This window comes from Xiphophorus hellerii, chromosome 1 (genome assembly GCF_003331165.1).
Source record: "Xiphophorus hellerii strain 12219 chromosome 1, Xiphophorus_hellerii-4.1, whole genome shotgun sequence".
NCBI classification, from domain to species: domain Eukaryota; kingdom Metazoa; phylum Chordata; class Actinopteri; order Cyprinodontiformes; family Poeciliidae; genus Xiphophorus; species Xiphophorus hellerii.
In genome coordinates this window covers 23,856,915-23,871,393 of record NC_045672.1, presented here as the reverse complement: position 1 = coordinate 23,871,393, position 14,479 = coordinate 23,856,915, and the positions used below count along the sequence as shown (strand labels likewise).

The following is a 14,479-nucleotide window of genomic DNA, read 5'->3' as shown; positions in this document are numbered from 1 at the left end:
ACAGGCATACAAGTACATTTAACTGTGACAAATTTTTATTTCATTATTGCATTTAGTTGATGTGTAAGACCGTAAGAACTATCTTCTGTAAACTTGTTGTTTGATTAAGTGATTTTTAGAGAGTTTTCCTTTCTCCCAGCTGGCACACTGGGGAGTGGAGAAAAACAAACAACAGCTCTGCTGAGATTTCTGCTGAAGGGTAGAGAATATAAATCTGGAGGAATGTACGACTCTGTGTTTATTCCAAATCATAACTCAACAGTGTTTACATTAGCCTAACTTTGCTAAACACTCATCAATAATGCTGAGCATTAATTTATGGAAATGAGCTGATTATCTTCGTGGGAACGAGTCATTAGTGCGTATTCGGCGGTAAATATTCTTCAAACTTTGCAGATAGATTTTTCATGTGCTGACATTTGCTGAATGCTGGATTTGGTGAGTAAGTGCAGGTGCCACAGGATCAAATGAATTTCTTTCGCACAATAGTTCACAGAATTCTGTTCCTTTAGACCTACTGTTATGGGAGACAGCAGTAAGCTATTTTATCACAGTGTACTGATGTTCATCAGCAGCATCTAATTTCAGAAAATTGGTATGAACTAGTCTAACATCAATACATGTCTGTCTCTTTAGCTCCTGCAGGTGTACCACTCTGGCTAATCAGTTTCATTGTTGAAAGTTTTCTGGGTGCTTTTGCTTCAGTAGAAAGGAAGCCAATTGACATTGGTTAATAGATGATGTTCTATTTACCCCCAGTTGTATAAAGAGTAGCATGACACATCTCAAGGAAAAATGGAATACAGACACGCTTTCCCACATTTCTCGCCTAACATTTTAGAAAGATTCTGAATTTCATTAGTATTAAAAATATTTTTATCACAAAACCCACTGAGATCCAAAGTGAAAGAGACATACCAAATATAAACAAACAACAGAGGATGATTGACACTGTTTTTATTGGAGATTCTTATGCTGCCAGTGCATTGCAAACAACACTCACTATGCATCTCAGATTATTGTGCTCATGTGAGGCAAGTATCAGCTGCTGCCAATGAGGCAGTGTGCAACAGATGTCCAAAGCCAAGTCTGTGTATCTTTTAAAATGGAAACCATAATAAAGATGAGGATGATGAGAGGCATCATGATAAATGACCTCCTATTTGCATCCACTGAGGAGTATCATTATTTCTCAAGCTAGATAAAAAGCTGCAATGTAGCAAAGCAGCTGTTACTGTGTCCCTTTGGTCCTTTTGTTTAGATTACGGTTGAATTACATCAAACAAAGGTTTTACTCCACCAAAAAATGAAACATTGAAGAATCCCGTACATACTCAGGCACGCTCACTGGCCACTTTATTAGGTATACTGGGCTAGTACTGGGTACCCATTGAAAGGTGATGGCTGTGATTGTTTACACCAAATTCTGACTCATTGAACCAGACAAAGGTTTTGTAAATATTTTATTGCCCAATTTTGCTGAGCCTTTGTGAATTGTAACCCCAGAAAGACACTTAAAAATCCTATTTTAGTCTCTTTGTGGTAAAAAATTTGAAGGGTATAAATCTGAAAAAAAAAGGATGTCTATTGAGTAACTTATCAAGTTACATGGTGATTAGCACAAAATCGCCATGACAAAATATGATGAGTCTCATTGACGTGTACTGCAACATGATCCCAATAATTTTCGTGAATTGTGATTTTATGCTCAATTATCATTTAGGTTTGCTTTGAGTTAACCCAACATATGCAAGCAAGGGCAACAAATCATGTAATGTATAGCAAAAAACTACGGATAAACAACTGATAACAGTGTAAATCAAAAAATATTTACTGACATGGGGATTGAAAATATGGTAATGTTACACTGTGCACAATACCAGAGCAGAAATTTCCATTACGTGTTTGCCTGATAAAGGTCTGTGACCAAAAAGTTGCATATTAAGAGTATTAGAATTTAATAGGGTTAAATTAAATTCCCTATTTAATTTAAAGGAATCCTTTTAAAATTGATTTTCATAGTAACATGAAATTTATTTGTTTAGATTACGGTTGAATTACATCAAAGGTTTTACTCCACCAAAAAAATTAAACATTGAAGAATCCCATACATTCATTCAGGCTCACTGGCCACTTTATTAGGTATACTGGGCTAGTACTGGGTACCCATTGAAAGGTGATGGTTGCGATTGTTTAGACCAAATTCTGACTAAATCACTAAAAGGCAGCATCCAGCAATTCATACTTTAAGCAAATATTTAAAAACAAAATCTTTTGGATCATCGAACATATAAGTATTTTTACATGTACTTACTTTTATAAAAAAATATATTCCTCATTAGTGACACTAAAATAGTTTGTAGGTTAGCATACTGTTCAGTCAACCAGCCCATTTATGGCACACTTGCCTTAGAGAAGTTTGTCATCTGGTTCACAATACCACCAGCTGCTAATGCAAGCCACTTAATTTATGTGTCCCCTTGGATTTCCTGCAGGAGCATATAACAAATAACTTTCAAACTAAATTAGCATTATTGGAAAATAAATATCCAGAAATGTATTATAGAGTTAAAAGAACAAAATATTTTCAGAGCAATAAAGGAGTTTAAATTTACTTCCTCACTGGATAAGCCTTTCCAATTTCGACAGGGTAGATCTTAATCTTGTTTAAATAAATCAACAGTAATTCTATCCCCTGTTAATCTTGTAGTCATTTTATTGAAAATGCTTTTATCAGAAATTCACAAATGAAACAAGTCAAACACAAATCCATAAGTCAAAACAAATTTTCTCTAGCGACTGTATGTCTTGAGTTGAGGAACACACATAGTTTAAAATATGTTTTATACCAAAATATCAGATTATACATGGGAGAATCGTTTATTTACTTTGACACATTACACACAACATTAGACTGCAGGATCCTTTTGTTTCTGTGGGAGCATATCTTATTCCTTAAGTGTCTAAATCAAATCAATTAACAACAAAGTTGAGCACCTGCATTTCTTCAGCAGTGGAGGCTCAAGTGTTAACATACCTAATCTTAATGCTTAATTGTTTTGGAGTTTATTGTAACACTAATATGTAAATATAATTAATTATACAATGCAGCATTATTGTTTAGATAGGCATTTTTCACATGGAATGTTTCATGAAATGGGACCAGTGGGAGTGCATTTGCCATCAGGATGGTCTGGTTAAGAGACATCTTTGTGTCAACATTTTTATGGAAATGAGCTTCCCCAGTGTTTAATGAGTTGAAGGAGAAGTGTTTCCTCTGTGAGCTCCAATGTTTAAGACCCATGTGTGTGCAGCTGGCAAAAGAAGCAGCAGGATAATGAGGGGTCTCTGAGGCCTGGAGCAGGAATTCATGACTGAGCCAGGCCTTGATATAATGAAAGGCCACTGGCTTAAAGTAATCCGTATTTGGACTGTTGGCTTCTTAACGGGTGTTACAACAGAGGGTGACAGCTGTTTAATTAGGTACAGTGACATTTCACAATGTACCAGTGAGTAGCAAAGCTAGAAAATGCACATCTGTCATATACTGTCACCAAAGTTAGTTCAGACTTTTCAGTCTACCTACTGATTTATTATAATTGGATGATTGGTGACTTGTGTGGCCTCCTGACAGATATTAGTTAAAGCTTCAGTGTTCTGCTTTTCTTTTCTTTTCTTTTTTTCTTTTTTTTTTGCAGTAGGCAGCAAAGAGGCATTTTAACTTACAATTTCTGCGTATGGTGATTTCCTGCTTCACTTCATTCATTAATGAATTTGGTGCAGAAAAGTCTGCGACTGCCCTGACCTGTTAATTTGTTCAATATTTATGGGAACTATTCATTTGCTTCACATGTGCAAATACTTAAAGTGAGGAGTGACAATGTTTTTAACACATTTTAGGCCGACTTATAATTGATATCCTTCATTATCAGTGGCCATTCAAAAACAAAGACTTTCCTTTGAGTTTTTAAAAATATAAATACATATTTTTTAGTGTTACTTTTTTCTTCCTAATTATTGATGTAGTAGTAATTAAGAATACACACATCTCAAGTCTAGAAAAGTGTATAATGATTGATCTGCTTAAATCCAGATGTGGTGGGTAATAGAATTAAAGAAATGAAGGGAACAGCTTTTCTTTTTGCCAGAATCCTTTCTTTACTTTGATGGATGTGCTCTAATGATAATGCCAATTAGCTTAAAGACATAAACTGCCAAGTTTGTTAGCAGCACCAGAACAGAGGATACAAGTGTCAGTGTGTTAGCTGTGGCCTGTGGTGCAGGAGAGCAAACTGAAGGGTTAGAGTTGTGTTGTGCTCAGGTGATTGTCACGGTAACTCAGAGGATAAGAAGTTTCTGTATCTTTACATCGATGACAAAGTGACTGTCTGACCCATAGTGGAGACAAAGGTTAAGGCTGTATAATTCCCTGTCTCTATATGAGACCGGTGATGTGCAATCTGTCAATAAAATAAGACTACTCTACATAGAAGCTAAATGTCATAGACTTATAAAAACTAAAAAAGGTAGGTTCAAGGTAATTCATTTAAAGTTTAAATCTAAACATACTCCAATAGAAATACCCTAAAGGAGAAAAAAATTGGACCTCCCGGCATACAGAGCCTGGAAAGCCAAAATTGCTATAATTCAATTATTCTATAAGTTGCAAACTTAACGGGTTTGCAACTTAATGGGTTTGCAACTCATTTATTTCATATTTAGAAATGAAAATTTAAATAAAACTGGATATACATGTGTATATAAATTTGTCTATGGGCTATTCTAGCATACTTTTTTCAGAATCTGTGGGGAAGCTTATAAGAATTGATGTGAACATGGATGGAGCTAAAGCCAGCATAGTCAAGGAAAAAAACCTGCAGGAGGGCAAAGAAGACTTGAGAATGGGGCAAAGATTCATTACCTGTCATATACACCAAAAACTATGTTTTAAATCAAAACATATTCGTTTTTATGTTAGGTATTTTTTAGGTTCCTGCTATTACCAGCATTTATAAAACAAAGAACAATAACAACAAGCCAAAAATTATATCAGAACAGCCGATAAACTGTAACAAAACAATAAATTGAACAATAAATAAACCAAAGCATAAAAACAAACAAGTACGGATAACAAAGTTCTGTTTCTTACAAATAACAGGATATAACAAACTGCAACATTGTCAATAATTATATCATGTATTAGGAAAGTATAAATCTAGCTATAATGAAGACTTTAGAAAATGCCTGAAAAGGGATGTTCATCTCTATTAAACCTGACTAAGTTTGTGCTAGGAAAAAGTAGGTACCGTAAAATTTAAGTCTTCTGATCTAGAAAAACACAGCTCAAAAGACTAAAGTCAGGTGACCGAAAGCATGTGCATGGCACCTTTTCACATTTTCAAAATTTGTGAGAACAGTATCAGAGTCATGTGAGACTTTGTGTTTGTAGCATTACTTTTGCAAGGCACTGTATTAAAATCGTATAAAGTTCAGATTCACACTTGCTGCATGGTGTCAGTAGCAAAAGGATGCCTTTAAGCATTACATCACTTACTTTTTAACCACCAAAACATGTAGTATTGGCATAGTTTTGAGCCAAAACTGAAATGTTGTCAGGTATTACGTTGTTTGTAACAGGTATTATCAGTGCAAATACACCTGGCTGCATTATCGGTGCTGAATGCTTCCATATTCATATACTCACTATCTAAAGCTAACGTTAAACTCTTCCATATTGCTATGAGTTTTTCATGCCCTCTGGTCTGCCAACATCGCTGCACCACATTATATTCACAGTGGACTGTTGTGCCAGGGGGCATATCAGTAACAGGCCAACTCTGTGCAATACACAGGCTTCACCTACAGACAAAGAAACTAAAATATACACTTCTTTCTCAACCATGATATCAATGGCACACCACACCAGCACTCTAATCCATTTCCCCAGACGCCCACACTTGAAGGGATCTGCGGATGCCTGATAAACACAAACAGAAAAAGAAAAGCCCAGAGACTCTGCCCACATTTAATGTATGTTTTTTTCTTTTTATTACCATTCAGTGCTTTTTTGCACTTCCTTTTTGCTGCAATAATTTGAGGTTACACCACCCCAGGAAGCTATTTCACGGACAGCCTCACCATGAGTTTCAAGACTTCCAGGTAGTTTCACGAGTGTTGCCGCCGTCCTTCCCCCACATCTCTGCAGTATTTCTGTCTCCTCAAACTCATTGTGATGTGTTTATTGTTTGAAAAATTATTCTTGCCTTGAGCAGCAAACAGTTCCTGCTTTTTCTCTGAGACAACTAATTATCCAACCACTTTAATTGGTCAGGAGCCATTACAGATAGCTAATAAAGGAAGCTGATAATTACTGTGCTGCTGTTGGGTGTCTGGAAATGAAGGATAGTTGTGGTTTGAAGCTGGTGAAAGCAGGGTGAGGAACCCTGCTAGGAAGCAAAATAATTAGATCTGATTTGCCAGAGTGCAGCTGACAAGCTGCAGTGTTTCTGTCATTTTGAGTAAATGGGAACAGGTGTTAACTGGAGAAGAAAAGTATTTTTGTGTAGTTCAGGAGTCTTCATCTTCCATCAAGGCTTTTCTATAACAAATCAAATTTATTGGTACACTTTATTAGCATGAGATGAAACAACAACTTTCTGACTGATGTCAGGATATGGCTGTTAAAGCTTTCCCATCATTTTTCTTCACACTTCTGTTTCCTCTTATTTTCTTCAACCTTACCACCATTTTCATCATGTTTTACTACATCCATCCATCCTTTTTCTTTCGCTTTATCCGGGTTTAGAAAGGAGGCCCAGACTTCCCTCTCCCCAGCCACTTGTTCCAGCTCCTCTGGGGGAATCCCAAGGCGTTCCCAGGCCAGCCGAGAAACAGTCCCTCCAGCGTGTCCTGGGTCTTCTCCAAACCACCTGAGCTGCATGCCGCTTCACCCGTCGGTACCCATCAGCTGCTTCTGGAGTCCCTCAGGCCTCTATGGCCTGAGGGATTTTTTGCCCAGGTCCCTCTTGAAAATGAGATCTAGATCTCAACGGGGTTTACCTGATTAAATAAAGGAATAATGAAAAAATAGGACTCCTTCTTCAGCCTGACAGTATCCCTCACCGAAAGTGTCCACCAACGGGTTCGATGGTTGCCGCCTCGACAGGCACCGACAACCTTGCGGCCACAGGTCCGATAGGCCGCCTCGACAATGGAGGCATGGAACATGGTCCACTCAGACTCGATGTCACAAAAAGCTGCCTATTGACACAAAGCTCCTCCTTCTGCCTCACATCCCTACCTCACACTTTCATCAATCAGCTCCTCCAGACTAGCAGCACCAGCAATTAGCAAACACCTAGTGGTACTGCAAGTCTTATTATGCAAAATACTTCTCAGTCCAATGCTTCTAAAAACAGTTATAAACGGCGTAATGGAAAAGCAATATTGTCATAATGTGGTGAAGGCTGAGTATCAGAAAAAGCAGGTGTTTCTTAAATAGACAGAGGCCAATTTTAAGGTGGCAGATTTCTAGTTCAAATTTCTTTTAAGATATGCTTGATATGTGCAACATTTTTATAAATAAATGTAATATAGCTACTTAATTGTGCTACAGCACAATTATAGCAGTAAAATACTTAATACCGCTCCTTTCAGCAGAGCGTGTTTTGTGTGCAAAACCTTGTATTTTGTTGCTTTGTTCTTGCAGCTTATTCTCCTATAAATATGTTTTCTTACTATTACATCTTTAGTCTAGGTTCTTGTATCAGTAATTTTTGGCTCCATGATGAACGTGTTACTATAAACACATGCTTTGCATAGGGATCAGGTTAACATGAATCTATAGTTTACATATTTCATTTCATGTTCTACACAAATCCCTTTGGATTTGTAATGGTTAATGTTTATTTGTTAGGAATGCAAATCACACAGGCAACGTGCTTCTCCTCCTGCTGCTTTCAAAAGTGTGTCGTGACAAAAAGAATTTCTGTTGCATGCAGCCCAATCATGACCTCAATAACACTTCCAAGCTCATTTTAATGCAGACATGTGAAGCCTTAGGCTGTGCAGACATCCTAACATGAAATGAGGTGTGGGGACTGATAATAGGAGCCAACTCATTAAAATATTGCATTGCATTGTTTGGTTTTATTTAAATTGCTATTTTGCTTTTACTCAATTCATAAAAATGTTAGTGTTCTTTTCCCCCCTTTTAGTGAGAACTTTCCATGAGAGAACCATACTGTAGGTTATCCTTCGAGGGATTCCAGGGGCGGGGTTTATTGTCAATCACCAGCGATCACTGGGAGAGAGCTGAGGCCCCCTGGATACGTCACCAGCTCATCACAGGGCAGCACAAACACTCGTATGGCAAACAACCCCCCCCCCCCCCCCCCTCCCCTCCCACACACACACACACACACACACACACACACCCGCACGTGCGTGAACTCATACCCTAGGAAAATTTAGAAAGACGAGATAAGCTGACAGTCATGTTTTTGGACTGTGGGGGGAAGCTGGAGTACCCAGAGAGAGCTCATGTATGCTCAGGATAACATGTAAACTACACACAGAAAGACCCCAGGTCGAGATTCAAACCCAAGATACTCTTTCTGCAGGGTGTCAGCGCTCTGTACTATTACACTTTGCAGCCCTATTCAGTTTAATTAAATTTAATTAAATTCAAATTATATATTTACCTCCAATTCATAAAAACATTAATCTCAAGACACTTACGAAGAAAAAGGCTAACTTATGTCCAGGTATACAGAAATGTACAAAAAATATAATTCATACTAATATAGTTCAGTCCAACATAGTATGATTCAGTTTTTGACAACTGATGAATGAAAAGCTGTCCATCGATGGAAATCCAGTCAATTGCCAATTGAGTCACTGACTTTGTAGTAATCCCTCTTCCTGATCAAGCAACGGGCAACAGTGGACAGTGACTCACTACAAATGTAAAACATTGCTATCTGAAAATTGCAATATCCATGGGGTACAGAGGGACATATGTCAGCAAATAATAAAGTTTGTGACTGTTTTTTTTTTTATCCAAATGACTATGTGAGCATATGAAATTACTTATGCTGGTGCTGATGGCAGTATCGATCCGCCTGTGACCCTGCATTTAAAAATATAGGTCTAGCAGGCATCAAGTAAACCTTTGGATTTTGCAGCAGAGTGTCACAATTCATTAGCTGTATGTTTGACTATTGTAATTTGCAGGTTTCTCTTGTGGTTGTAGAATGCAGTCAGGAGTAGAAACATTTATCTGTACTCATTAGTCATTACCGATCATAAAACATGAATGCAAAATCCTAGCTCATCTGCTGTCTACTGTGCTATTGCTGTCTACTGTGCTATGATATTTCTTCTCTGGTGGACAGCTGTAGCCAACCAGGGTGTGGAGTAAGTGTTTTACTATATGAGAGTTAAACTTTTGTAACAATACAAGGAGCTAATACACACAAGCTTCTCCTGATTACAAGAATAATCCAATTTCACTTTAAGGCGGCCAGCAAAAGGAACAAGTTAATCTTAATCTGATGATAGGTTTAGCACATTTATATTCAGACATGTCAGACGGACATTATAGAAACAGATGAAAAAGAAGTAGCTTAAACAAATTTCAAATCATCTACTTCAAAAATACATGTCACTGAATGCAATTCAAGCACAATCATATAGCAGCACTACCAGGAATAAGATGGATAAATTAGTTAAAGGACTATTGGATCCAAGACATTTATAAGGACTTTCTGCTGTGAATTGTATTGTAATGTTAAGTCATTCTTCGCAAAATATGGTTTGACTAACCATATTTCATGATAACCGTGTGTAGGCAATGAAATGAATTGAATTGAGGGCCTCTGTGTTGTTGCGCAACACCCCCCCCCTCCTTTCTCTACTCTCTCACTCTCATACTTCCTCTTCTGAGAGGGGAGATGTGCTACCAGCTCTCCTTCTAACGGGTTAATTGAGTTTCCTAAATCTGCTGGGTTTTACCCTGTCCAGAACTGAAGTAAACTCTGTTTAAGCTGGTTTCGAGAAACGATTCACCTGATTTTTGACGGCCTACATCCAGGTGTCCCACCCTGCTTCCCCCTGTGAATTAGCCAGACTGAGCAGCCTACAGCCAACTAGTTTCACAGAGCACACCTGTTAACGGTCGCTCGTTCTCTATTTTACAACTTGCATTTGTTATTGAACCAGGTAGGTTTTAGTGACTCGGGCGAGTCCCAAGGATGATGTTTTACATTTGGGCTACCAGCAACCTAAAAACATTTTCCACCTCTTCCTCTCCAGAATCAAACATCAGAGCTATTTTACAACCATCAAAGAACTTTAAGGTGACTCATTAACTGAATGTCCACAACATCTTTTAGATTTTCTTTATGCTAAATATTTTATTAGTAAGGCATTTTTGCAAGGGTCAGTACAGCTTAATTCAGTAGCAGAAATAATCAAATAAGTAAAATCAGTCATCTAGTCTATCTTTCCCTACTGCTGACACTGAGAACTAAAAAAGGGAACCTTTGAGAGAGACGGACGGAGTTTGACGTTTCGAACCCCAGACCTGGCCTGATGATGAAGAAGGTGCTGCAGCAGGAGGAGGAAGTTGATCAGCGAAGGCAGGAATCTCTGTAGGTCTGATGGGCTTCTTCTCCGCATGGATGGTGAGGTCACACAAGACTTGGTGCTGGCAGGAAAAAAGGCACCAGTTCTTCTTCTTTGTCTTTGCCTTTGTCTTTGTCTTTGGGGTCTGAACCCAGCCGATGAGAGAAGTGCGATTTGAAGCCACATGTTGCAGGGCTGACGGGTTGGTCCCCATGAGCAGGACAGTCTTCGGCTCTGTGGCCCCGGCTCTTCTTCAGCTGCAGAGTTCTTTGTCCATCTCGATCTTTGCTCGAAGCTGCCCGGAGGATCCAACCAACGGTTCCTCTTTTGCACCCACCTTTTATAGGGTTTCATTGGCTGTCTGCTTAGACAGATGATCTCATATCCATCACTGTCTTACAGACATTTCCTGATGTCTGTGCTAATGTCTCAGGGTTGCTCAACCTCCTATGTCCCTTGCCTGCACGACATTTTCTCTGAAACGTTTCACCTTTCACCTACCATCTACCTCCAACATATCAGTGATGTTTAATTGCAGTTACACCTTTTTACACCATTTCAAGTTCAATGTCAAAATCACATTTATATCACATTTATTTTCTTTAGCTTCTCTGATTTAGCATTCATTTATGATTTTATAACCATAACTTATTAGTTACTCTTATTATAATCTTAATGTGAGTTATTACAGATGTTTTTCTGAAAAGAAACCAAGAATAATCCATGATTCTAATTATTTGATACCAAAGTTACAGTTACTTGTTTTTCTTGTAAGTGTTCTCACAAATGTAACTGTAAGTATTATTACAAGTAAACCAATATTAATATAAGTATTTTACTTTGAATCTTATCAAATTACTCAAAATGTTTAGATTTCATTCTTTAAAACTTTCATGCTTTAAAATAAGGAATAGTCTCAGCTATTTTTATAAATCTGCAGGCTGGAAACTTACTTCCTCTTTTTCCAGGAAACCTGCTTTTCCTGTTTAATGACTCTCTCTGACTGACTATGATTTCTTATGATTAGATAGAAAAAAGTAGAATTAAAGCAAAGTTTGCAGGAGACAAAAACAACACACACAACCAGATTTATTTTATTGACACTTAAGTCTACTGTTGGGTCTTGATGTCACTTGAGTGATTCATTTTAAAGATAACTTTATTTATTATTACTGTTAAACTAAAATCTCCAGCATGGGGAAGTGGGATGAGCTCGGGTTTTCTTGACACTCTGCCACTGCAATATGACATCAGTCTACTACAGGTAAGGGACCTGTTGCTGGTTTGTAATTCACAAAACCTCCACAAAAAACCCAAACTATCCCTTTAGGCTAAACCCAATTTTAAACATTATATCAAGAAGCTTCCCCTGAGGTATTTCATCCAGCTTGTTGCTTGCTTCTGTGTCTTGCTTATTCATGTCATTAAATATGTCAACCAATTGCTTTAATTAAATGTGAATGCAGCTTAGCCTTAGGCACAATTCTCATGGATATTCTCTCTTTCTCTGTGTGGACACCTAACAAAATCCCCTTAGACGTCTAACATTTATGAACCAGAAAGAGGAATTAGCACACAGGACAATCCATTTTGATTGTAATGAGCATTTTTATAACAAGCAAATTATACCCTGATTGTTGTCATAGAGAGATGAAAAGTTAACAGTGGGGGACATCTGTTCTAATATTTGACATCCAGGCCCTTGCTCTGCTGAATGTGTCTGTATAAACAGTCCTGCTGGTGTAAAAGGAGATGGACAAATCCTTAACACCATTGAATAATTCAAAGCACTCTGCTGTCCATTCATCCTGCCAGCTTTTAAAGCCTTTGACTCCCCTATTGATTTTTGTGCTTTGGCTGCACCCAATTGAATGCGTATTGAATGACTAAAATCAAATGAAGAAGATTGCTGTGGAAACATGTTTAGGCATTTGAACAATGTGGTGAAGGAAACTTTTTTGGAGGGACAAAGTAGAGCATCTCCTGTCAGCTAGTAAGGCCAAACAGAATCTAGGGTAATTTTTATCCATCTGTTTTATATTATAGGTTTTGAGTCCATTCCAACATCCCCCAAGTCCTTTAAAGAAACTGATTAGAACAATTTAACTATCTATTACAAAGCTATTAAGAGAGTGTCCCAAAAAGAAAAGTTTTCTGTGTCAGATGAAGACAAACCTGAATCACTGTTATGTGAAGTAAGGCAAATAATTCTAATTAATGTAGATCAGTTTCTAGACATTTTAGGTCAAGCAGCACCTATATAGTGTGTCACCACGAGACATAATGCCCATTCAATAAGGCATGAGACTTGTATGTCCAAATCACTGCTCAAATGCTTTGTGCATTATGAACACTGTTTGTCTGCTATGTCTTGTGTGGCCTTATCTTTCACGCTCCAATTTTAATTGCCATCTACTAGCTGTGCTGAACTGCACAAAAGGTAATGCAAATTGCATTTCATTTGCATAGATTTCTTAATCAAATTAGAACTCTTCCCATGGAGGCAGATTCAGAAGGATTTTCTGGCAGCCCTGTTTCAACAGTTGAAAACACTGATGTAAACAAGTAATTGACAGCCCACTCTTATTGGCTCGAATCATTTAATCTGAACCAATACTTTGCCTAAAATCTAATGTTCTCACATGGAGTTTCCATAACATACATGGAACACAGCAACGACTTCTAAATGTAGGACTTCTCCAGGGCTTAGAGAGGGAAAACAAATGCACTTCTCTGCGAACCCCAATAGCTAGATTTTTAAATATTTTATCACTCCTCTTTCCAGCTTAACTTGCAGAAAAGAGAAGTGGGGCAGGGAAAAGCACTGATAGCTCATGCAGCGTGCAGCAGTTATGAGACAACAGAGTGGGCTGAGTGAGTGAGCCTGCAGTCTCTCCCGCTCAAAATCAAGCCGTGCCCAGCTTATGCCTGTGAGCAGTGCAGGCTGATTGCCTGAGTGTTTCAATCTAGTCATTCCTCTGTGTGCTTTGACACTGATGCCAACAGACGGCTAACTTCTCCAAGTGAAAGCAAACCAGGCTTTTCACCTTAGGCAGATCTTTGAAGTTTGGGAACCTGGAAGAGGGTAAGCAAAGAAACACGGATCTAATTCTTGTGATAGAGTCTGATAGCAGCGAAAGCCTTTCATAATAATAAGTGCATGCAAACTGTGCAAAATTTGTTGTAGCGCTGTTTTGAGGTTACAACTAATTGGTGTACCAAATCTGTCTTAGTTTGCAGTATTCAGAGAAATAATATAATAGTCAAGAGAAGTGGTTATACTTAGACGTAGAAACGTCTTTGTCTGACAGGGCAGCAATGTCAGGAATACTTGATGATTTACACAGACCTCAGAGGTGCAGATAATTGGCCTCACCTTGATGTCCCAGAATACCCACAGGATTCCTCAGGGCCTATACCACCTTGTCAATGATGCTTTTTTCTTCTCTCCTCCACTCAGCTTCACATCACAGCAGGACTGCTTTTGAATCAGAACCTTTGTCTGGCTAGCAAACTTCCTATGCATAAAACCACCTACTGCCAGGCAAACATACTCATAACAGTTTATGCTTTTCACCTTTTGTCACTTTAAAACTGCAAACCTCAGGATACAGAATCCTATTAGCAGTTGTGTACTTCACACAGTAGTTGTTAATTGCTAAGTGAATGGAAATAGCAATAGTTTACAAAGGTTTCTGGATAAAATTCTGAAACGTGTGTTGTGCACATGCAATTAAGCCTGCTGAGAGTCACCATTATCTACTAGCTGCAATAATTTAGAGGCTGATTTTGAATGGAGAATGTCTGTGAACATATATATATATATATATATATATATATATATATATATATA

General features: G+C 38.0%; 1 protein-coding gene across 2 annotated transcripts in view; it reads right to left on the bottom strand.

The window, feature by feature from the left end:
• The window catches only part of LOC116729561 (metabotropic glutamate receptor 4-like), a 189,970-nt gene that overhangs the window by 92,592 nt on the left and 82,899 nt on the right, over nt 1-14,479 (bottom strand). The window lies entirely within an intron of this gene.